Raw genomic sequence first — 26,568 nt, forward strand, 5'->3', positions numbered from 1 at the left:
TTTGGGGTATTTTCTCCCCTTAAAGGACCACCATGTCTTAGTCCGCACGGACAACATGTCGGTGGTGTCCTACATAAACCGCCAGGGCGGTCTCAGATTGTGTTGGTGGAACGCCTCCTCGTGTGGTCTCAGCACAATCTGCGCTCGCTGAGAGCGGCGCATGTGCCGGGCCGTCTGAACGTGGGTCCGGACATGCTGTCCAGAGACAATGTTCCCCCAGGGGAATGGTCCCTTCACCCTCAGGTAGTTCAGTCGCGGTGGGACATGTTTGGCAGAGCAGAAGTCGACCTCTTCACGTCACAAGACAACGCTCATTGCTCAATATTCTTCACAAAGAACAGGGACGCGCTGGCCCACGACTAGCCCAGCCGCCCGCTCTATGCGTTTCCACTGATTACGTTGTTACCACAGGTAATAAAACGAATCAGAGAGAGCAAATGCTCTGTGCTCTTCGTAGCGCCGCTTTGGAAGAACCAAGTGTGGTTCCCGGAGCTGATGCAGCTAATGAGCACGGCCCCATGGCCGATTACGGTGAGAAGCGATCTCCTCTCCCAGGCCAAGGGCGCGATTGGCATCCACGCCCCAAGCTTTGGGCTCCGCACGTTTGGATACCCGGATACGCGCTGACCTCCCAGTAGGAGTGTTAAACACGATTACACAGGCTAGAGCGCCCTCTACTAGACGGCTCTATGCTTCCAAGTGGTCAGTGTTCTCTGGCTGGTGTTCAGCCCAAAACATGGATCCGCAATACTGTGGGGTGACGGAGGTTCTCTCCTTTCTACAAGAGCTGTTGGATGAGTGCAGGTCCCCCTCCACGCTCAAAGTGTACGTGTCGGCCATAGCTACGTTTGTAAAACCAATGCATGGCCAGCCACTAGGAAGGAGCGAACTTATCGTCCGCTTCCTTAAAGGAGCTAGGAGGTTGAACCCTCCTCGACCCCCTTCAGTTCCCGTCTGGGACCTTTCCACGGTCCTAGAGGCCATGAAATGTGACCCGTTTGAACCACTACAATCTGTGGGACAAAAGTATCTCTCACTCAAAACCGTTTTCCTGATGGCTCTCGCCTCAGTCAAACGGGTGTGTGACCTACACGCGCTCTCTGTGAGAGGGACCTTTCCACAGTCCTAGAGGCCATGATAGGTAACCCTTTTGAACCACTACAGTCTGTGGGACTAAAGTATCTCTCACTTAAAACCGCTTACCTGATGGCTCTCGCCTTGGTCAAACGGGTGGGTGACCTGCACGCGCTCACTATGAGTGCTACGTGCCTTGAGTTTGGGCCTAATGACTCCAAAAATCATCCTCAAACCAAGACATGGTTATGTAGCAACATTGACTATGACATCTGGTCAAATTAGTGAATCGTGATTCTCCAAACTTCCTGTCCAAACACACACAAAGAGACACGTAATAGGACACCAACATTCCTCACAGCAAGTTACGCACACACGTATTATGACACCCAACGCTTTCACAAAGGAGCACACAAGAGACTTTTCTTCAAAGGAATTATATTTAAGACTTTACCAAAGGTATATGATATTTTCCCGTGTTGCCATTTATGTGTCATAACAGAGTAGGACTGGCTACAATATTAATGTGTATTAATATTACTCTAAATGCTTCTAATGTGTATATCTTATGTAACTCTGTATCCCTATAATCTCAATCGGAAGTGTTTGATATCATTGTAATTATCTAAATCTAACGGAGTTGAATCTCGATAATAGACTGCAATGGTATGATTATTTCGATATGAATTCTTTCCAGTCATAGGAATTACTAAAAGCCCTATCATAAATTATACAGCAGGGGGTCTCTTCCCGACAGGACAAAGGGATTCTCCCGCTTCCAAATCACTGAAGGTGATTGGCTACTCGCGCCAAACGAAGGTGGAGCCATACATTCTTTAAAAGCCAAAGCTCCCCCAAAATCTCTCTCTTCCTGCTCTTGCTCATCTTCGATGCATTTTGTTGGCTCTCTCAAAGGTCTGTGATTTTGCTAGTATGATCATTCGTGATCTACTTTCTCTCTCTCTCTCTCTCTCTCTCTCTCTCTACAACCTCAACGCGTGCTCCGGCGCGCGCCCCCTCCTCAGAGCATTCTCTCATTCTCTCTCTCTCTACCTCTCTCATCTAATATCCGTTTTGTCTTGTTTGTTAACTGTAAGTTATGTACATAGATATAATCGGTGTATATTGTGTAGTACTTATATTCTGTAGTTTCGCATTTATTAAATAACAAAAAATAATATAGAATATTCAGTAACGTGAATATTCATAACACATTAAACATTCTGATGGCCGCTGGTACAAAGGACTTCCTGGTACGTTCAGACTTGCACTTTGGTGCAATCAATCTTTGGCTGAAGATGCTCTTGTTGATCACCCCAAGAGCATGGATTGGATGTAAGGAATTGTCCATGATTGATTTTAGTTTAGAGAGTATTCTTTTCTCCGCCACGTGCTGGATCATATCAAATTCAGTCCCCACAACCGAGCCTGCTTTCTTGATCAATTTGTTGACTCGATTTAGATCTCCCACGCGAGCACCCTCTCCCCAGCACACCACAGCAAAGAACAGAGCACTTGCCACCACTGTCTGATAGACGTTACACAGTAGAGGATGGCAGATGTTAAATGACCTCAGCCTTCTTAGAAAATAAAGTCGGCTTTGACCCTTCTTATACACTGTCTCCATGTGGCTCTTCCAGTCCAGCTTATCATCAAGCTGTACACCGAGATATCTGTGACTGGAGACCATCTCCACTTCACTGCCCTGGATGGCGATTGGGATTAACAGTGTCTTCTTCCTCCTCCTAAAATCCACAACCATCTCCTTTGTTTTTGAGATGTTAAGTTGGAGATGGTTGTGGTCGCTCCAACTCACAAACTCCTTAATAGTTCTCCTGTACTCCTCCTCCTCACCTCCTTTAATTAGGCCAACAACGACCGTATCGTCTGAAAATTTCTGGAGGAAGCGAGTGCCACTATCGTACTGGAAATCTGCTGTATAGATAGTGAACAGTAACGGGGCCAGCACGGTTCCTTGCGGCACCCCCGTATTACTCAGAATAGTATTGGAGACACTATTCTGCAGACGCACGTACTGTGGTCTACTGGATAAATAGTTCATACACCACTGGACCTATGATGAATCCAGCTGCATCCTCCTCATCTTCTCACACAACAGTCGGGGCTGAATCGTATTGAAGGCGCTTGAGAAGTCAAAAAATGTGAACCTCACAGATGCATCAGGAGTGTCCAGATGTGCATAAGTTCTTTGTAGCATGTAAATAAGGGCATCATCCACACCCATGTTGGACTGGTATGCAAACTGCAACGGATCCACGTAATTTGACATACAGGCCTTGATGTAAGAAAGGACCTGTCTCTCGAACGTCTTCATGATATGTGAGGTGAGTGCTACAGGTCTGTAATCGTTATGGTTAGATGGATTTCTCTTCTTTGGAATTGGAATCAAACAAGATGTTTTCCACAGTTTCGGACCTTTTGTAGGTGCAGACTTAGGTTAAACAGGTATGTAAGAATACCACTCAGCTGGGTAGAACATGTCTTCAACAGTCTGGGCCCAATATCTTCAGGCCCCACTGCTTTTCCCGGCTGAGGTGTGTTTGATTAGGGTTGGAACTAAACTCTGCAGGACAGTGGCCCTCCAGGAGCAGGATTGAAGACCAGTGGGCTAGATTGTTGTCTGTCTAAACAAGGTATCTGCAGTTCTGCCCGACTCGGTTCCCACCAGACTGCGTGCCATGCATTGGCATTCCTATACAGAGTGGACTGTGCTCAGTCCAGCTGTCATTCTACAGTTCAGGCCGGCTAAGGTCTACCCTGACTATTACACTGTGTTAAGCACCTATTCATTCATTGGGCGACTGTGTCGCCTTCTATTTTGCTCTAAGGCCCACTTCTCGTCAGCTTTGTCATTACCCACCTATCATATGAGCCCCGGGCACATGCCCTTGGTTGTGGACCATTCTCAGCGCGCATGGCGTTTTACATTGGGTTCCCGTAGCGTAAGCTAGCTTACGCAACACCAGAGTACTCTCGTAAGAGAACGTACTCGGTTACTAACGTAACCTCGGTTCTCTCTAGAAGAGGGAACGAGTGTTGCGTAACCCTGCCGTGCTTGTGCTGCGACCTGGTATCGCTTCAGTCAATGAAAAACCAAAGAGCGGGGTCTGGCTTATATAGGCATGAGCCACGCCCATTCTGGCGGGCCGTGATGACTGTGGGCGCCAGCGCCCTCATTGGTGCTTACGTCACAGGCAGCTTGCCGAAAGGTTGCAGCAAGTTGCCGCAGAGCAGCCAATGGGCCTGAAGACTAAAATGTAATCTTTTAATATAATTTCATTATTATGTATCTTTTATTATTGGTCTATTATCTTATGAAGTTTAAATGCATGAGTTAGACTATAGATTGCATGTACACATGCGTTTAAGGATCATATTCTAGACACAGGCACAGGGAGGGGAGCTGGTAGAGTTATATTTTGTTTATATTTTGCAAAATCGACCTGGCTCCAAAAAAAGCCACAACAAAGAAAGGGACACACATTACTGTTACTTTTACCGCAACATTTATTAACAGAGAAGAACCGAAACTAAACCAAACAGGTGCGAATATGGCATCAGTCATATCAGTGGTGTAGAGTACAGTGTAGGCATGAAATGGTGTGAGAAGTAATGTAATATAGGTAATGTATGTCTCTAGATGTCACAAAAACACAAACCAGCAACGTAAACTAAATAAAATAAGGAGCCCCGATGAGCAAGCAAAGGCTCCTTTTGAAGGACAGACTGATTAGGTCATCCAGGTGGCACCACTCAGGGAATCAACGGGGTGTCTCATACCGGATCGTCACAGGTATGCCATGTTCACTTAGCAGAGATGTTAAAATTATGATACTTCAAATTCATACAGTTGGTATGCTCTTTGCAAGAAAATGAATCTTTCAACTGATGCAAATGTACCATTTGTATACCACTAATGTATATACCACTAATGTATACACTGAAGAAATAGTTTCTTAGTGTGGATAGTGGATTGTACCATGTGTAAGCATTAGGTTAACATGTTTTTCTACCTTACAAGGAAGCTGAAAGTCTCTCTGTGATGTATATAAGATCAATCTTACTGTAGTACAGCAGAGAAACATGGAAACACACAGACCTGGCATGACTACAACATCTTCTCAAGTTTCTCTCCTGACATAAGAATAAAGATTTTTCTTGGCAAGATAACTGGTGACCGGTCCCGTGATTCAAATAATAACGGGGAAAAGGCTTAATTCCAAGTCTACAAGGCGCGCAAACTGCATCGCCTAGGTCTGCGGGCTGTAGTAACATGCGTTTTTAAATAATACAAAATTATCGATTTTTGGCTTCAGTATTCTCGAGAAAAGGGATTTTCCCATAGCGTAAGCTAGCTTACGCAACACTCGTTCCCTCTTCTAGACGTTAGTAACCGAGTACGTTTTTCAGAACTAATTTTAGTGAGATTTTACATTTTCATAATTCTCGTCTACTGCAGCTATGCTGTAGCAGACAAACACAGCTGTATTTACATGCAAACTTTTTAAATTGTACTTTCGCTAGGGTGCCACTGTACAACTGGCAAACAGGACTACAGATCAAAATTAGGCATTGGCTAACTCTGGCATGTTACAGGCGTACTGTTGTTAATATGCATTGTCCTGGTAAATAAAAATAAAATAAAAAAACAACCATGCCGTTACCACGAGGGTGGTAAGGCGTAGTTCTCCTCTTTTGTATTTTTAATCTCTTACAGATATCTCTGACTCATACTGACGTCCCTGATCAGAGGCTAATTCTTACGGAACACCGTGTTCAGGTATGTACTGTTTACACAACAACCATGCCACTGTATCGGCTTTTTGATCCACCATAGGAAATGCGTTGACATATTTAGTAAAATGATCTTGCACCACCAACACATACATATTACCACTGGACGTGACAGGGAGTTCTGTGATATCAGAACATACAAACTGAAAAGGTCTCACAGCCCTAATAGACTGGAGTGTTGCCCTTCGCTGAGGAACAGGCTTTTTCCGAGACTCACAAGCTTCACACGATTCACAATGCTGTTCAATGACACTTCTCATTCCTGGTCATAAACACAAACTCTGAGCTCTTTTAAATGTCAGTTCATCACTGTAATGTCCAGCACAGGGGTCACCACATTTAGTCATTTAGCAGACACTTTTATCCATGCAAATAATACACAATGTCCTTAATGAGAACATCAGAAATGACCACCTGATAAGTTTGAGGTTTACCTGGAGCACTATAGGCCGTACGACACAGCAATCCAGCCTTCAACAACATACGTGGAACTTGCCACCAAAGCTGTCTCAATTTCCCTTTTACCTGCCTAAGATTAGGTCTTTTTCGATGAGCGATAAGTCATTTGTTTCAATGGATACTGTCTCTGTGAAGGGTTTCAGAGTCATAGATGAATCTACAGTAATTCGAGACATGGCATCCGCATTACTATGCCTCTTGCCGTCTTTGTAAACAATCACCCATTCATACGGATCAAACTTCATAGCCCACTGACCTCTACGTCCTGTGGGATCAAAGTCAAAGTTTAATTTCCAAATGCCAACCAGAAGTTTGTGATCGGTGACAATTGTAAAAGGGCAGACACTTAACCCTCTGGGGACCAAGGTGTTTTTGGGGTCCTTGAGATGTTCTGACATGCCCTGACATTTGTGCCTTTTTCAATTGCTTATAAATATATTAATGGCAAAGGTGTAATTACACTCTATTTATCACAAACAGGGCTACCATAATATGTGAGCAACATGCATGAACATGTTTGTATTTTTGAGAGAATAATGTTTATGCATGGTTATTCAAAAAACAAAAAATTAAATTGTCTGAAATTACGCCACAAAACACATAGTACATATGTTTTAACAATACTTTTGAGTAATGGATGTTGTCGCCTAGATTTTTTCCTTCAAAATGATCTGAAAATCATCCTGCCTAGTCACTCACATAAAACAATACTGTCACGGTTTTGTTCACGTCATGCTTCCTTGTCTGTCATGTGATCCCTTGTAGTCATGTGATCCTGCCATGTGTCTTGTCATGAGTTTATTGTCTGATTGTTTGATCATTGTTCACAGGTGTCCCTTGTCTGGTCGTTAGTCTTGTATGTATTTAAGCCCTCATGTTTCCCTGTGTCTTGGTCAAGTATTGTTTCCTGTAAACCACTGTTAGTAAGTCTTTGTCCATGTCATATTTGCATGCCATGCCACGCCATGTTTTTTGTTTATTGTTATGTTTTGTTTAATTAAAGCTGCACTTGGGTTCTCTTAAAACTTGCCTCCAGTGGATCCATATTACAGAATACTTGACCAACAACCATGAACCCAGCAGACCTTTCCCTCCTAAATCTACGCCAGAGGAATCGTCCCCTGGAAATTTATGTGGAGGAATTTTGTGGACTATGCAACAAGGTTGGTTTTAATGATGTGGCTCTTAAAGACATCTTCCGCTATGGGCTGAACGAACCGCTGCGCTCATCTTTGCCAGGGGGGAAAATTCATTTTTCCCTAGAGCAATATATTGACTATGCCCTTCTTTTGAGTGGTTCTTCGTTTACTGTGGGCTTTGTGGAACCCCCAAGCCTGAGCCGCTTCACGTCATGCCTGCCAAGCCTGAGCCGCTCACGTCATGCCTGCCAAGCCTGAGCCGCTTCACGTCATGCCTGCCAAGCCTGAGCCGCTTCCCGTCATGCCTGCCAAGCCTGAGCCGCTTCACATCATGCCTGCCAAGCCTGAGCCGCTTCACGTCATGCCTGCCAAGCCTGAGCCGCTTCACGTCATGCCTGCCAAGCCTGAGCCGCTTCACGTCATGCCTGCCAAGCCTGAGTCATTCACGTCATACCTGAGTCACTTCACGTCAACCATGAGCTGCACGTCACATCTGCCGAGCCAGAGCTTCACGTCACGTCTATTGTGCCTGAGTCTCTCCACACCTGGCCTGAGTCGCTCCACACCATGTCTTCGGACAAAATGGCTGCCGCGACATCTGAGCCAGCAATAACGTCAACATTTACCATTTTGGCCACTGCCATTTGGTGTGTGTGGTCGGCTTATACAGCGTCTGACCACGCCTCGTCTGCCCAGCCAGAGACTGAGCTTCACGCCTCGTCTGCCCAGCCAGAGACTGAGCTTCACATCCCGCCTGCCCAGCCAGAGACTGAGCTTCATGTCCCGTCTGCCCAGCCAGAGACTGTGCTTCACGCCACGCCAGAGTCTCGCCCCGAGATGGCCGCCGCCACGCCAGAGTCTCGCCCCGAGATGGCCGCCGCCACGCCAGAGTCTCGCCCCGAGATGGCCGCCGCCACGCCAGAGTCTCGCCCCGAGATGGCCGCCGCCACGCCAGAGTCTCGCCCCGAGATGGCCGCCGCCACGCCAGAGACGGTCGCCCCGAGATGGCCACCTCCACGCCAGAGTCTCTCCCCGAGATGGCTGCCGCCGCACCTCTGTCTGTTCCTGAACCAGTGTCTGTTCCTATTTATAACCTCATCATTTTCCCCAAGAAAATTTTGGGGGGAGGCTATAGGGTCCTTGATAGGACCATGGAGGCTGTGCCGCCATGGCCGCCGGAAGGGTCGTCTCCGCCCTGTCCGCCTGAAGGGTCGTCTCCGCCCTGGCCGCCTGAAGGGTCGTCTCCGCCCTGGCCGCCTGAAGGGTCGTCTCCGCCCTGGCCGCCTGAAGGGTCGTCTCCGCCCTGGCCGCCTGAAGGGTCGTCTCCGCCCTGGCCGCCTGAAGGGTCGTCTCCGCCCTGGCCGCCTGAAGGGTCGTCTCCGCCATGGCCGCCTGAAGGGTCGTCTCCGCCATGGCCGCCTGAAGGGTCGTCTCCGCCATGGCCGCCTGAATGCTCGTCTCCGCCCACGCCTTGCCAAGGTCCAGGTCCGCCCACGCCTTGCCACGGTCCAGGTCCGCCCACGCCTTGCCACGGTCCAGGTCCGCCCACGCCTTGCCACGGTCCAGGTCCGCCCACGTCACGCCACGCCCCATGTCTCGCCCCGAGATGGCCGCCGCCACGCCAGAGTCTCGCCCCGAGATGGCCGCCGCCACGCCAGAGTCTCGCCCCGAGATGGCCGCCGCCACGCCAGAGTCTCGCCCCGAGATGGCCACCGCCACGCCAGAGTCTCTCCCCGAGATGGCTGCCGCCGCACCTCTGTCTGTTCCTGAACCAGTGTCTGTTCCTATTTATAACCTCATCATTTTCCCCAAGAAAATTTTGGGGGGAGGCTATAGGGTCCTTGATAGGACCATGGAGGCTGTGCCGCCATGGCCGCCGGAAGGGTCGTCTCCGCCCTGGCCGCCTGAAGGGTCGTCTCCGCCCTGGCCGCCTGAAGGGTCGTCTCCGCCCTGGCCGCCTGAAGGGTCGTCTCCGCCATGGCCGCCTGAAGGGTCGTCTCCGCCATGGCCGCCTGAAGGGTCGTCTCCGCCATGGCCGCCTGAAGGGTCATCTCCGCCCACGCCTTGCCACGGTCCAGGTCCGCCCACGCCTTGCCACGGTCCAGGTCCGCCCACGCCTTGCCACGGTCCAGGTCCGCCCACGCCTTGCCACGGTCCAGGTCCCGTCCCCCTGCACGGGCCTGGCCCACCATCCCTCCCCCAAGACCACCTCCGCTCCACCACCCACCTGGACTTTTATGTTTTGCTGGGCGTCGGGAGACGCCCTTAGAAGGGGGGATTCTGTCACGGTTTTGTTCACGTCATGTCTGCTTCCTTGTCTGTCATGTGATCCCTTGTAGTCATGTGATCCTGCCATGTGTCTTGTCATGAGTTTATTGTCTGATTGTTTGATCATTGTTCACAGGTGTCCCTTGTCTGGTCGTTAGTCTTGTATGTATTTAAGCCCTCATGTTTGCCTGTGTCTTGGTCAAGTATTGTTCCTGTAAAACAAAAAGTCTTTGTCCATGTCATATTTTCTTTGTCCATGTCATGTTTTTTGTTTATTGTTATGTTTTGTTTAAATAAAGCTGCACTTGGGTTCTCTTAAAACTTGCCTCCAGTGGATCCATATTACAAATACATTGATTTACATTTTGTAAAACACTTTTTGTTTGGGAAGGCAATATGCGCAGGGGCGTTGACGATCCAACACCATCATGAATAGTAAGTGGTTCACACCTAAAAAGACAATGGCCCGCTTAATGACCCCGCATAATGAGCCTTTCGTGTGTCACACAAGAACGAATGTGAGGACAAAATAAATAAATAAATATGTATATAATCCAAATATAAATTAGAGTCAAAAGCACATTTTTAGTACATAGTCATACCTGGAAACCAATCCTGTTCAAATAGGCTATATGAGCCATTCTACAGAATTGGTTCAAAGTTAGATTTGGAAACTTTTCTCCTTTTTTTTCCACAATTTTTTTTATACATACAAATTGTATAATATCCAAGCTCAACATTTCTAGTAATTGTGCAGTTAATTCTCATACTGTATTTTCAGAAAGTTTTGGAATACATCCTCTGCCCAAATGTGTCACTAATAAAAAACAATAATAAATAGGCCTAATAATGAGAAGGCTTATATTGACCTATAAAGATTATTTTACATCTACCTTGTAAATATATTTTTTGCTATTTTATTAAAAAGTGTTCACAATTTTAACAATATTTCAAGTGTAATCTTTCTTTCTTTTTTTAAGTATCATACATATTTCAAAGTTAATGATTCATTAGTTTGATATAGCCTAACGTTACATTGGAACAAACACTATAACATCTTAGTTGATGAGTTTTATTTTGACAAAACATACTATGTATTTAACATATGAGCAGAAACTGGCTAACAAAAGCTTATTTGATGTCTATTTTACAGTAAAAACTTTATAGTCTATCCAAAACTAGCAACAGCGCATATTCATTCATCACACACAGAAACGCGATTTATATTTAAACAGTCTTTTTGCGGTTTACAGACACTATTCCATATCGTGATTAGAACAAAGCATATAATAATAAAAAACTTACTACTAATCTGGATCCATTGCTCCTCGAAGTGAAACCAGCACTTCTGAGGTAAATTTCCCAGGATTATTCCTCACCGCCTCGCAAGATGACACACAGTACATTCATCTGATTAAACTTGGTGTGTTTTATCGAGCTGATGTGACCGGTTTGCATGTTTGCATGTATTGCCTCAGATCATTTGCCTTTGAATAGCGCGCGGTCTCCGTGGGCGTGGTCACATTAAAAGACAACGAGCTATAATGAGCTGAAATGTGAACTCGCTCTTTTTATATAGATTACATAAACAGATAATATTTGTTTCAGTTTTGAATTAGATAATTTAAAAGTACACACTTAAATGATTATAAAGATATATTGCTCATGCCTGGGTGAATAGTATTCGCTGAGTTCTGTTTAAGTTTAGAGACGTGCATTAGAAAAAAAGTTCACGGAGACGGAGAGGCAGAAAGCACTCCCTGTTTACTTTCTTTATTTTACAAAAGCACAATGTTTTATTTCGATTGTAAGTGGACACATAAAAAAGTAGACATTTAACAGCTTATGTTTTCATATTTCTTAAGTCTGTATGACCAAAAATGACGGAGTATTTTAAATCTATTTTGCTGCTATGTAAAAAAAAACCGAGCAAAACGCGCCGGCGCGTTTTTGGTCCCCAGAGGGTTAAGTGTTGACGAAAATTCCTGAATGCCCAAACTATAGCCCACAGTTCTTTGTCATAAGTGGACCATTTTCTTTCCGTTGAGGTAAGAACGTGACTAGCGTATGCAACAACCCGCTCTTTGCCGTCTTGGATTTGAGACAGGACAGAACCATCCGCTGTATTATCTGTACTCAGTGTAAATGGCTAATCAAAGTTAGGGAATGCCATGACAGGCGATTATGTCAGAGCTTCTTTCAGTTGCAGAAAGGCTGCTGAACACTCAAATCGAACATCTACGTGGGTTAGTCTGTGTAAGGGCAGAGCCTTAACCCTCTGGGGACCAAAACCCTCTGCTTTCTGCCTCTCCGTCTCCTCAAACTTTTTTTCTAGTGCACGTCTGTAAACTTAAACAAAACTCAGCGTTTTCAAACTCACTCAGACATGAGCTATATATCTCTATAATCATTTAAGTGTGTAGTTTTAAATTATCTAATTCAAAACAAATATTCTCTGTTTATGTAATCTATATAAAAAGAGAGAGATCAGCCGTTCTCATTATCGTTCTGGCACCTCATTACTCTGCTAATTTGACACGCCCATGGAGAGAGCGCGCTATTCAAACGCAGATGATCTGAAGCAACACATGCAAACCAGTCAACGCCCACGACAGCTGGATAACACACTGTAGTGAGGAATAATAATATCGGGATAATCCTGGAAATTTTACCTCAAACGTGCTGGAGTAGCCTAACAACGGATCCAGCTGCAGATCAGTAAGTGCTTTGTTCTAATCGCGATATGAAATGGTGTCTATAAACCGCAAAATAATTTTTACAATTTGAATCGTGTTTCTGTGTTTGAATGAATGCACGGCACAGATGCAGTCTGTTGTTTACTACAGCTCGCGCGTGTCTGTGAGTGAATGAATTTAGCTTTTAGCAAACTATCTATATTGCCTACTGAGATGAGTAAAAATCGACTGAATACGTTGAAATACAATGTCTTTGTATAAGCAACATATTAAACTGCAAATTAACATTTATGCCCTAATATATATTATAAAAGACGATATGTTACAGACGAAATATGAAAGACAACATTTCGTTTTGGAAAGATTATACTTTTTTTTTAATTTACTGCCACACCAAAACCTAATTTACAAGGTGCAAACAAAATCTTAAAAGGTCAATATAAGCCTTCTCTTTAAATTATTTGTGTTTTATTAGTGACAAATTTGGGGAGAAGATAGCCTACATATTCCAAAACTTTCTGAAAATATGAATGAGAATTAACTGCACAATTACTAGAAATGTTTACCTTGGATATTAAACAATTTGCAAGCATACACAGTTTGTGTAAAAATACACTTTTTTTCAAGATGTATACAAGATACAAGATGTATGTATGTATGTATGTATGTATGTGTGTGTGTGTATATATATATATGTGTGTGTGTGTATGTATATATATATATATATGTGTGTGTGTGTGTGTATGTATATATATGTGTGTGTGTTGTCTTTGCATTCTTTCTTGTGGCTCAGTGACACCTGAATGAAAGGCTCATTAGTATGCAGCATTAGCAGGTCTTTGTCTTCAGGTGTGAATGAGGACATTATTCATGATCTTGTTGGATCATTCACGCCCACCTGCATATTGCCTTTCCAAACAAAAAGTGTCTTACAAAATATAAATCAATCTATTGTTTAATGTGAACGATTAGCCCGGATGATTTTCAGATCATTTTGAAGTAAAAACTCTAGGCGATAACTTCCATTAGTCAAAAGTATTGTGGGAATATGTGAAGTTGGTCGTATGTGGTCTTATATCAGAAAATTTAAGTTTGAGTTTTTTTAATAACCACGCATAAATAATATTCTCTAAAATGCAAACATGTACATACATGTTGCACACATATTATGATAGCCATGTCCGTGCTAAATAGAGTGTAATTACACCTATGCCATTAATATGTTTATAGGCAACTGAAAAATATACAAATATCAGGGCATGTCAAAACATCTCAAGGACCCCAAAAACACCTTGGTCCCCAGAGGGTTAAAAGCATAGTTTCGCACAAAGCGCCTGTAATAACTACACAAGCCCAAAAATGCTCGTACCGATTTAGGTGTTGGCCAATCTCTTACTTTCTGGCTATGAGCTGGATCAAGAGCCAACCCATCCTTTGAGACAACATGAGCCATGTATGTTACAGATGCCTTACAAAAATGACACTTCTTAGGGTTAAGCTTGAGACCTGCTTCCTTAAACCTGGTCAAAATGTCTGTGAGGTTTTTCATTTGATCCCCAAAATTGTTACCCATACAAATGATGTAATCTAAGAAAATGACACACTTTGTCAAATGCAAACCTCTAAGGACTAATTCCATTAGCCTTTGGGATGTTGGCGGACTATTTTTCAGGCCCATAGGCATCACCTTAAAATTATATAGTCCATCTCCAGTGGTAAAGGCTGTCTTCTTGCTGTCACCTGGATCTAATTCTACCTGTCAATAATCCAAAGACATGTCCATGGCAGAAAAATACGGAGACCCTGATAACGCATCAAGACTATAGTCTACTCGAGGCAACAGGTGTGCATCAGTAATTGTTACAGAATTCAATTTGTGATAGTCCATGTGAAATCTGTAAGAATTGTCTTTTTTCCACACAATCACTAATGGACTTGACCAAGGACTATAACTATCCTCTAATATGTCTTGTGCTTTTAGTTTTTCTACCTGACTCTGAATTTCTGCCTTAAGAGCATTGAATTCCTGTACGCTCGCTGAGAAATGGGAGTGTCATATATGGTCCTGATTTTGCCACTCACCAAACATGTCGTCCAAACCCACTGCCACCAAAAATGTAAAAGGGGCTGTGGATCATAACAGGAAGCTCCTCTCTCTTGTAAACGGGTTCAACGTATTGATTCAGGCATACACGGAAATATGGGACTTTACTGACTTCTTTTATTTATCAGAGTTCATCTCGTGAGACACACACTGCCGTCATTCTAGCTTCACCTGCGCATATACCTTTCTTTACACATAACAATAACTGCGCATGTCAGCGCGCCAATTCCCCATACGTATTCATAACGTCACCATTGCATCACACATGAACAGCAAATCAAATTACCCACTTTACATACAAAATAAAATCTCACATTATATTAGAGTCTACTTGAAGTGTTTTATAAATTTGTCTATCTCTGTCACACACACACACACACACACTCTCTCTCTCTCTCTCTATATATATATGGCTCTGATATTACTGTACTGAAATTGTAGCCAGCTATCTAGGCTATGTTTACTGCACGGGCCAGTGTTCACCTGCCTATGAACTGAGGCTACGTATACACGTGGACAGCTTTTTTCATAAACAGACATTTCACCACTCTCCGTTTTCAAAAATAACATTGCGCACACCTGTTAGTTTTCAGAAAAGTGTTCGTTACACGAACCCGTGTATATGCCACCTAGAGCATAACAAACCTGTTAGCCGTTAGCAAATCTAACGACCGTTAGCAAATCAGAATCCCGAAAATAGTCTCATACTGTGACGTCAGCTGCCTAAAACTCAGTTTTTCTCAGTTTACATGCAAACGTGCAAACTAAGTTTTCCAAAATCTCCACTCTGGCCGGAGGTTTTAGAAAGAATCGTTTTCAGAGGCGAATTCAAAGGGCACAAACGAAGGGAAATGTCTCAGTTTTTCAAAATAACCATGTACGTGCAGGGGCGGACTGGCCATCTGTGTGATCTGGAGAATCACAGAACGGCCGGTACTCCAGGACGGCCGGCGGGCCGGCCCACCACCCGCCACGCACGCAGTCATCACCTGTTTTTTCCCTGTTAACGCGGCCGCGGGTAAAAAAACAGAAAAAAAAGGGTGGAAAAGGCGAGATAAAAAAATGTGCGGAATTTAGAGACTGAAGCCGCTAAATGTCGCAAACTAACTGTACGTTCACACCGCCGCCGACTTGAGCTGCAGAAAAGCTCCGGCCGCCCTGTCAAGGACGCTTGTCAAAAAGTACGGGGAAGCTTGTTGACGCTTTGGCCGCTCTGACGTAGCAGCATTCATGAGAAGAGAAGTGTCACACCATGAAATTTAAACAGAAAAAACAAGCAATGCATTCGGCAGTTTAGGATATCGCACAAGATTTGTCAACACAGAAGACATTTAATCACGGGAGAGTTTTTTTTCCCTGACACCATCATCAATTGATTTTGATTAATATGCGCGAGAGAGAGAGAGAGAGCGAGAGAGAGAGAGAGAGAGAGAGAGAGAGAGAGAGAGAGAGAGAGAGAGAGAGAGAGAGAGAGAGAGAGAGAGAGAGCAGACAGCGCTCGGGTGAGTGCGCGCGCGCGGCCGGGTCTCTCTCTGTCAAGCGCTTAAATGCCACATGCAGTAGCTCAGAAATATGTTGTGCTTTTACTTTTAAAAATGTTGGTAACATTATAGTTAATGCTTAAAAACTTTGAATATTTTGAATACAGAAGTTACATTTGTAATGGTGTATTTTCATTTAGATGTGGTATTATTTGTGCAGTAAGATTTACTGCATAAATTAATTAAGATTATTAAGTAATAAATTCATTTTAAGACAGCATGGAATAGATGCATATTATACAATCTATTCCATGCTATCTTGGAATAAAACCTGTTTAAAAAAAAAAAATCCATTCCATCATTTGTTTATTCAGGTAAAGACACCCACTCCAGCTCAACATTAAATTACTTTAAGCACCCCAAGTCAGACAGTCACCGTCTAGAGGTTTTTTACACAGGACTGCAGTGTGTTGAGACCTCCATTTATATATTCAGAGTATTCAAGTTAATCTAGAATAATATGCTTTTAACACATCTAGTCAACATCAGTGCTATTGATAATAATTTGGATGGTATAGTATCATGAGCCACAATTAAAGTCTTGTGACACTCATGCAGGCGTTATTGTTGTTGTTGTCGAGTTTCCGCGCGCCGATTGCTTTGGGCCGGGCCTAGTCAAAGTCCAGGGCCGTTTTTTAGTCCCAGTCCGTCCCTGTGTACGTGTAAACGGGGCCTGAGACTTGATAATTCATATTCCATAACACTGACTTAGATTACATCTGACACAAGAGTTCTATTGTAGAAATAAAACAAATATTATTGGTATAACATTGGCCAGGGAATTTTACACAAGTGTGTCTCTATATGGCTCTGAGTAATATCAAAGATCCTTGCTCCTTCTCAACTCTCTGGTAATATTATATTCACAAAATACAACCAATAGTACGGTAATGTTAAATCTTACTTGTGAAAAGTAATCCCCCGAGCCCTGTTTGCGATGGTCCGCCGATTTGAGCAGGAATACGCTGCACAGTTCTCGGCATCTTGTTTGTTCTGCTGCTACGCAACTAGTAGTATGACCGGTTCAAGATGGCGGCCGCATTTCTTGCGCCCAGCGGCCAATAGGGCGTCTACTCTCTATTATGTCTATAGTTGTAACAATATGAGATTTTCACAGTATGATCACGTCTCAGAAAATATCATGGTTTACGTGTATTAATAAATTATTAAATAAACAGTATCATTAAATGATGGTTATTATTATTATTATCAGTTAAAAGGACAGTTAAATGAATGAAAACTGTTTTTTTTTTTTTTTTTAAATGCTTTTATTATAATTACTAATTAATCAAATTAAATTTTAAACTTTTATCCTTTTATTTTTTGGGAAAGTGCTGCCAAACAGATTTACTAAATTAAACTGTGGACAAAAAATATATTCTTTAAATAATGTTAAATTAATAAAATGTATTATTATTATTGTTGTTATTATTATTTTGAGAAGTACATTCTATTCAGTGTTGGGGAGTAGTTAACTACAAGTAGCGACGCTACTAACTTAACTACATTTTTCAGTAGCTTGGCAGTAACTCAGTTGCTTTTTAAACAGTGTAGCTTTTCCAGTAGCTAACTACTTTTTGCAGCAAGTAGCGGTGTAGCGCGAGCAAAAGCTACATTGCGTTTTGTCGAGCCTGCGCGAATCAGCGCAATGTCAGGATATTCTTCTTTTAGAGTTGTTGTGACGTTCGCGAACGAACCGATTCTTTTGAACGGCTCATAAACATGAACGATGGGAGCCGAGTCGCGGCTGGAGGGGAGCCGTTCTTTCCATAGACTAGATGCCCTATTGGCCGCTGGGCACTGAGAAATACGGCCGCCATCTTAAACCGGTCGTACTCCTAGTTTCGTTGCTTAGCAGCAGTTAGATTCCAGAGCACTGTGGAGCATTTTCCTGTTCTAATTGGCGGACCATCGCAAATAGGGCCCGGGATTACTTTTCACAAGAACATTTGAACATTACCGTACTTTTGGTTGTATTTTGTGAATAGAATATTACCAGATAATTGAGAAGGAGCAAGGATCTTTGTACTGAAATCGTAGCCAGCTAACGTTAATGTTAGATGTTATGTTTACTGCACCAGCCGGCATGGAGAGGTGGGGTAAAGTAATAATTACAAGAGCTTCTCGGTTATCAGATACAAGCATTCAACGACCCTGTAGTAAACATATATAAATATAGGTTATTTGTGTTTGCGCACGTGATATCAGGAAGCAATGTAGGCCTAACGTTAATAACGTTACCTGTGTAATACACACATGACGGCGATGCGCAAATCGAGTGTGTGTGTGTGTGTGTGTGAATGTGAGAGAGAGAGTAAGTGTGTGTGTGTGTGTGTGAGAGAGTAAGTGTGTGTGTCACAAATCATTATTGTTTCTTCAACTTATTAAAATATCTTACTTTACTGCAACTAGGCCTATCTGTTTCTGCTTCTTTATCATATTTATAGTGTGTGATTTATAAAATACCTTATATCCTACATCACATATTTTGATTTTGGACGTCTGGTCACTTTATATCTTATATCAGAATATTATATTACTGTTAAGCCTACTATGAATATTAAAATATGCCGAACCATGTGTCCAGTATCATAGCTACATGAATGACATTTGCAGAAAAAAACCCCGCGTGAAAATCAGTTCGGTATTCAGTGAGATATGATTAATTAAATGCGCTGACAGCTCATTGCACCTGCCATACAGATTACACTGAGTGGTGCGGGTGACCGGTTTAAGATGGCGGCCCCACGGCTCGACCGCGCTAATAGGCAGTAGCGGTCGATAGGGCGTCTATCTATATCAAAGGTACTCAACAGGCGGCCCACGGGCCGCATCCGGCCCATCGGCATTAATTTTATGGCCCGCCCCGCATCATGCGAAAGATGAATGCACTTTTTTTTTTTTTATAATTTGAGCTCAAAAGCTGCGCGAATATTAGACAGTGTGACTTCTAATATTCTTTTGATGTGTGTGGAATGTTAATGGGACTTTATATAGCTACTTAATATCTTCGAAATGCTAAGCGCAACAAATAGCGGAAACAAGTGCAAGCTGTCAGCAACTTTTGTTTGCGCGCTACGCAGAGTGCATGCATTCAGAGCTGTGCGCTTTCACTTGCATAATTTAAATATCACACTTTCATTATTTATAGCTCATAACTTAATAAAACAAGCTGTGTTAGGCTACTATATGAAAAATGATTACCTCAAATGTTGATGTATGTGCGATGTATGGCTACTTTAGGCCATCTGAATAAAATACCTAGGCGTCGATTTCGGTGGGGACGGTGGGGACGCGTACCCACCAGATTTCGTCATGAGTCATTTTGTACCCACCACTTATTTAGGGTTACTAGTAGGGCTGTAATGATACACCAAACCCACGATTCGAAAAAAAAAAATCTTCATGTTTTCGGTGCTGATGCGGAGGTGACGCGTTCATGTAACACGTAAGGGTGGCGCTGCCAATAATAAAGCAACTAAAAGCTGTCACAAAGAACCGGCAAAAGTAATGATTATGATTATGTCAAATATAGAAAGGGGACATTTTAATTGTTTATTAATAAATAGGGCCTAAGTGTTTTCTGTGTCGGCTGCAAATATGAAGTTGACGATGCTGAGGCTAGTGAACGCGGCAGAGAGAAATGCACATTTCATACGGATACGGATTACATAGTTTTCTTTTGTTTTGAATTGCTCTGTTTAAAAGTATGATTCCAAGCGTTCTGTAGATAATAGATAGCCTATATTTCTCAGGTCTGTGAGGCAAGTAGGCTGTGCTGAGTTTCTGTTCATTTATGAGACGAGATCCAGAATGCGTCGGCGCCTCCGTGTCGTAGCCTATCTATTCTGCTTTACTTATTATTTATTAAATCCAGGCAATTGGTTGATAAAACTTTGATGAAAATTAAGATACAATTAATACAAAACGAAATTCACTTTAAAGAAAGGCTTTGTGCATTCTGTTTGAAGTCTCTTTGAAAGTTTTAAAGCAGTCCGAGAACTGTCCCCAGCAAGCAATAGCCGTCATTTCACCGTCTCGGTTAAATATAGACCCGATATAGACCGGCTATGCGTAACCCACTTCTACACGAAATAACATAGAATCTGGTTACATGTCATTTTTTCCTAAATAACTTGCGAGATGTATGATATTCCATCATGTAAGCAACGTCAACTGTGGTTATAAGGTGTTTTGGTTTCATTTCATTGACATGTTCTGGGTAGGCTGTGCGTAGACACGATCTAGCTCGTAGTCAGACCGGCTATTTGTAGCCCACTTATAGTCAAAACTGAAATTGCAGTTTTTTTGGGCAGGCAGCGCATAAGATATGGTTGATATCCCATCATGTTCGCATTGTTAATAATATGTACAAGGTGCAAGTGTCATTTCATGACATGGTCTATATGTAGTCACGATCTAGCTCTGAATAGCTCGGGCTATGTGCAGTCTGCTCTTAGCCCACCCGGCGAGATCGAGGCGATCAGTGGTCTACGTTTAACGTCTTGGCTATCGGTCTTTGTCAGGTGACGTCACACTCGTGATACACGAAGTGCATTATGGGCGTAGCCGCCATTTGTAAGGTATCGATGCTGGGGTATTCTGTTGTTGGAGAATTGTGTTTTTCATTCTTTTTTCAAACTAAACAATCCTTACCATGACATTATCATCATCATCAATACAGCAAACCTATATTTGCTGTTACTACTGTGTCCTTCGGTGGGAATGTAAATAAATCCTGTACACAGTCGTTGGTGAAATGTCCGTGGGCTTTAAGAGATTTATAGTTTTTAAATTATTCACTGGTATATGCGCTTATACCATAAACAAGATAGCTGACAATGTCCAAGTATGAGGATGAGGAAAACAATGCTGGATCAGCACTCCAGCTCATATATGGATCTATGTTCTGAATGGATGACAATTTCTCCAAATAACGGTACCTGTCATATTTATCGAGTTTATTGAGGTATGGCCTTTTCTCAGTTTTCTTGTTCTTCTCCAGTTTTGCGAGTTATTTACTTGTTATCTCTACTCTTGTAATCTCTTCAATGCTCACAGTCAGTAGCGATACCTCAAAAATGGCGGCACGGTGACGTCACACACAACAAACCCACGTGTCTTCAAATTGTCTACATGTTTTTCGCCCACGCAGCTTCATGTTTGCTGTCACACACAACAATATAATTTGACTGTCTTTCATTTTAAATAAAATAAAAATGCAATTACATTTCTCAACCGCTAGTTGGCAACAGCACAACAGAGACATGACTACGGGCAACGCACGAGACCCGATGACTGTTGCCAGATATCGCGATAAACATTGACGCCATTTTCAATTTTATTTTGCACGAGAGAGCTCACTGAGCATTTGTCGGAGACGGTCGAGCAACAGCAAACCTTCCAATTTCTACTTTGACCTTGTAAGTGTGTTCGTTTTGACACTTGTTCATTATTTAAATACAGTATTTGTTATCGTGTAGGAATCATGACATTTTGAAGGTAACATGCTTTTATTCTAACAATCTAACTACTGTACTGTACAGTAATGTACTACTGTAACTGTTTTTCTGTGTTCCCTTAAACTTTAATTATGTAAATTAAAGGGGGTAAACATGAAACGTGCGACATGATTAACATTATTTGTTATAAAAGCCATAAATATATTTTAGATTTTAGTTTTTGATGTGGCAAGGCAATTTTATTGTATAGCACATTTCACCAAAAGTCAATTCAAGTACATTATATAAAACTTAACAACGACATAAGGCAATTTAAAAAGAGGCCTATAACTGTTTATTCGTTTCCAATGAATAAAAGGCTGTGGCAAACAGTAAAGGCTTTAACCTTGATTTAAAATAATTAAGAGTTGCAGCAGACCCGCAGTTTTCTATGACTTTGTTCCAAATATGGTGCATAAGAACTGAATGCTGCTGCTTCATGTTTAGTTTTGACTCTGTGGACAAGAAAACAGACCTGTCCCAGATGACCTGAGGTCTGCTCTGGATGGTCCATAATGCAGCAGTATATCAGAAATTTACTTTGACCCTAAACCATTCAATGCTTTAAAAACCAGCTGTAGTAATTTGAAATCAATTATTTGACAGACAGGAAGCCAGTGTAAAAACCTCAGAACTGGAGTGATGTGATCAACTTTCTTGGATTTTAAGACACTGGTTTATTGCAAATTATCCTGCAATCGGTCAATACTGATTTTGACTAACATCAAATGTCTTTTTTTTGTGTGTTCAATAGAAGAAAGAGACCCATACAGGTTTGGAACAACTTGAAAGTGAGTAAATGATGACAGAATTTTCACTTTTTGATGAACTATCCCTTTTATATATTCATTAAAGATGCATCGATCAGTGATAAAAAAGGACTTAAAGGGGCCATGACATGTTTTTTTCCACTCTAAAAACTAATTCAGAGGACCTTTAGTCATTACTTAAATATACATATTGTTGTGAAATAAAAAATCAAGTTCTGAGATACAGTTAGACTTTTTACTTGTAATTGTTATTTTATTGAGCTTGGATGACACACAAATTATGCCTATTGATTCAATATACTATCATGACTTGTCAGAGTTTAACATTTTCAGTCAATCAAAAATCATTTAATTTTAAGTTCTGCTAATGTAAAATACAATTTGATGACGTGTAAACGGCCCACAGTTTCCGCGCGCATGCATGTTCAATGCCAGACGACGAGTGGGACCACACAGTTGAAACTCAATCTGGTGAATGGTTAGTAATTTTATGTTTAATTACACATTTGCATTCGCTCAGGATTCTGTTGGTGATAGCCTACTGTATAGTAACCGAATACCGAAATCTCGAAGTCCTTATTCTGAAATTTGAGTTGAGTGTTGATAGTAGGCTGTGCGTTCACACCGGACACGAATAGCGCGTCAAATTCGCGCCTGCCGCGTCTAATTTGACGCTTGAACATTTTGAATGCATTCGCGCGTCCGTATAAAAAGCAAGCGTTTGGAGCGAAATTGAAGCGCGTCCGAGGCGAAATCCGCTTCTTCTGGGAGAGGCAAGTGCTGCGGGAAATTTAAAAATACTACTGTTATTGTGTCACGAAATGTAGTTTTAAGAGTTGTTCAGTCGAGAATGTAGTTGTTTAAAGCTCAAATCTGTGGTTTATTTATAAAGATAGCGCCTATTTAAAACATTTGATCGGACGTTTTCGGGTTGTGTGAGACCCAGGGGTGAGACCCGGGTGCTCGAGCCCATGTAAGCCGCCTGGAACAGCCTTTACCTTGGCTGGTCCTCCTGACGTCTGCCGCTGGTAAACGACTCGAGAAATGTTTAAATTCACAATATATAGCTTCTGTTCTATTATATGAAACATATAATTTAAAGGACATTAATGACTTGTTATAACGTATGTCAAACGACTTCTTTAATTATGTTTATATTAATATTATAGTTCATTTAAATCTTTTGAAAGGGAAATATATTAAAAGATGAATGTTACATGTATGTTTAAAAGAGAAATATATTACAATTTAAAAATGGTGCTAAAAAGATAAATAGTGATAGGAAAGCTGTTTAAAAATATACATAATTCCTTATAAAAGTCAGTAATTTAATTTGTGTTATTTAAAATTTGGGCTGCTCCGAATACCATTTTTGAGCTTCGAAGCTTCGGTAGGAAAAAACTTCTTCACCTAACTTAAAACATTATGTTGGATCAACTTAATTACTTGCATTCATGTTGAAAATTATTAAGTTCATGTTACTTAGAAATGCGTTTTATTGTGGACTAAAAGGTAATTCACCATACTCAAAACATCGCTTTGAATTAATGTAATTATGCCAGCAGTCTTAACTTAAAAATTCTAGTGGAAAACGTTAACATATTTTTTTTTGTTGACCCAATGTTTTATTTTTTAGAGTGTATGTTCCCTTAGGTGCAATTATAGTATTACTTAGGGCTGTAGCGATATACTAATCTCACGATACGATACACGATATTCAGCTCACGATATGATATATATCACGATATTCAGCCAACAATTCGATATAAATACACTTACATCATTTTCTGAAAGATTTAAAGGGGACGTAGGGGTGGGCGATATGGCAAAAATATCATATCACAATTTTTTTCAGGAAAATCACGATTCACGATTTTATCATGATTCTTTTTCATGTTGGTTTTATTATTTTGCAAGTGACTGAGCATTACAGCCAAACTAATGTCCCTATTTTAAAAATAAATCCTTATAGGTAACAAAATATAAAATAAAAAAGAATGGCAGACATTTAGGCCAAAGTGGCGAAGATAAAAATCATTATAAAAAAGTCATAATGATCATAAAGGCATTATTTTCTTTGTTATTAAGAAGAAGCTATATTAACAGTAGCATTGAAGAAAGTAATTAAATGAAAATAATATGAAAATGAAAAATAACAGACTTCACTGTATAAATTATACATTGATTCTTACTAAAGTTCTCAGTCAAGAGCAGTGAGTGATTTACCAGGGAGCTTATTTCTGTTTTTAGGCTGAATAATGGTAATGCACAATAAATATACATGTATGAACTGGTTGAATAATTCATTTTAATGTGACATCAGGCTATATTGATATAAATGATAGTCTTAATATATTGCTTTGGAAAATACATGCATCTTAACTCTATATTGCCCAACACTAGTGTGCATCCAAGCAAAAGAGAATGACTAGTCACATTTACTGTAATTAAAGTTAAACATTATGGTGTCAACAATGCTTTTCTTATGCAAATTATTTTTTTCTGATTTGGCAGATGCTGTGATGATACACTTTCCAACTGCAACCAAATTTGAATTAAAAAATGCAATTGGGGGGCATTTTAAGCAAGCCAGGGAGAGCAGGGGGGGTGGGGTGGTTACGGAAATAAAGCTAATAATTAATGTTGTTTTAGAAACCAACAGGTTTTTTATTTTACTTCTTATTTGGTCATTATTTATATTTTTGTTATCTTAAATTGTTGATGTTCAATATTTTTTATCATCTTTATATTGTATTTTTTTGGTAATTGTTATGTTTTGAACTTTTTTTAAGTTGTTAATGTTCTTTGTCTAAATAAAACCTTTTATATTTAATTTGTTTGGATGGATTATCATTTATGAGAACATGTTATTTGAGTGAAAAGAATCCTTTAGCCATCACATGTATGTAGTCGTTTAATAGCCGTCTAATTGATGACTAGTCTATTCTTGGGCTATGGTTAGACGTCTATTAGATTTTCACTGACAGCCCAAATTTAGCCTTGTTTTAGCCTAGACCCATATGCACCGTCTATTAGACGTATACATGTAGTCGTTTAATAGCCGTCTAATTGATGACTAGTCTATTCTAGGGCTATGCTTAGACGTCTTATTCTTGGGCTATGGTTAGACGTCTATTAGATTTTCACTGACAGCCCAAATTTAGCCTTGTTTTAGCCTAGACGTCTGGGCTGTGTTTTGACGGCTATTAGACGTCTTTTAGACGCAAAATTGGTTGCTGGGTCACGTCCGTAACATAGTTTTTTCCTCATAAATGCGAACACGAAAAATTTAATTAAATTACATTAATATTTTATGTTCTGTGGAGAGCATAGTAGCTTGGAGAGCTTACATTAGTAAGCTACAGGACATTGTCTTTCAAAACATGACCTGCGCGAAAGAGAAAAAAATGTAGCCTGCATCATTGTACCCAGCACTTCTGAAAATGCACTTCCGAATGCGTCTCTGTCCCCAGCACATTTCAAACCAAACTGACGCCCATCCATTTAATACATATTAAGCACATTTGAATTGTAACGTTACCAGGCGGGACAGGAGTTGGCATGCGCTTGATGCCTGTCTCATAAATCGTTAAAAAATGTAAACGTAAAAAGAATTCAGAACAAAAAATATGACAGTCATATCATGCAGGTCTATGGGGTCCACCTCAAAGAGCATGCACAGAGAAGTCCAAATTAAACATGATTTAATGACTCGTAAATGTAAGTACACATTGATGGCCTAAGACACGAAACGAGCGGTTTGTGTGAGAAAACGAACAGTATTTATATTGTTTTTACCTCTTGTAACACAGCCATGTCCAAGTGATCTGAGTGCGCGCGCGCTACCTGGTGTGTGACATGTGCGCAGACTGTGGCATAGATATATATACACTAGATTTCGCATTAAAGACATTCGTTCCAATGAACTGCCGTAGCCAAGGCGACATCTAGTGTATATGCACCAAGTCTGCGCACACCGCAGAGTGTGCGGCGCACGTCACACACCAGGAAGCGCGCGCGCCCTCAGATCACTTGGACATGACTGTGTTACAAGAGGTAAAAACGATATAAATACTGTTCGTTTTCTCACACAAACCGCTCGTTTCGTGTCTTAGGCCATCAATGTGTACTTACATTTACGAGTCATTAAATCATGTTTAATTTGGACTTCTCTGTGCATGCTCTTTGAGGTGGACCTTAT

The 26,568-nt window shown here is 41.5% G+C and overlaps 1 long non-coding RNA gene across 1 annotated transcript; it reads left to right on the forward strand.

Moving 5' to 3' along the window:
- The first annotated feature begins 21,289 nt into the window (after positions 1–21,289).
- Positions 21,290–24,957, forward strand: LOC306987200. Its single transcript, XR_013795114.1, has 3 exons — positions 21,290–21,519; positions 22,352–22,388; positions 24,882–24,957. It is a non-coding gene; the product is annotated as an uncharacterized lncRNA (long non-coding RNA).
- Positions 24,958–26,568: the final 1,611 nt, after the last annotated feature.

This window comes from Phoxinus phoxinus (assembly GCF_949152265.1).
Source record: "Phoxinus phoxinus genome assembly, chromosome: 19".
Classification (NCBI taxonomy): domain Eukaryota; kingdom Metazoa; phylum Chordata; class Actinopteri; order Cypriniformes; family Leuciscidae; genus Phoxinus; species Phoxinus phoxinus.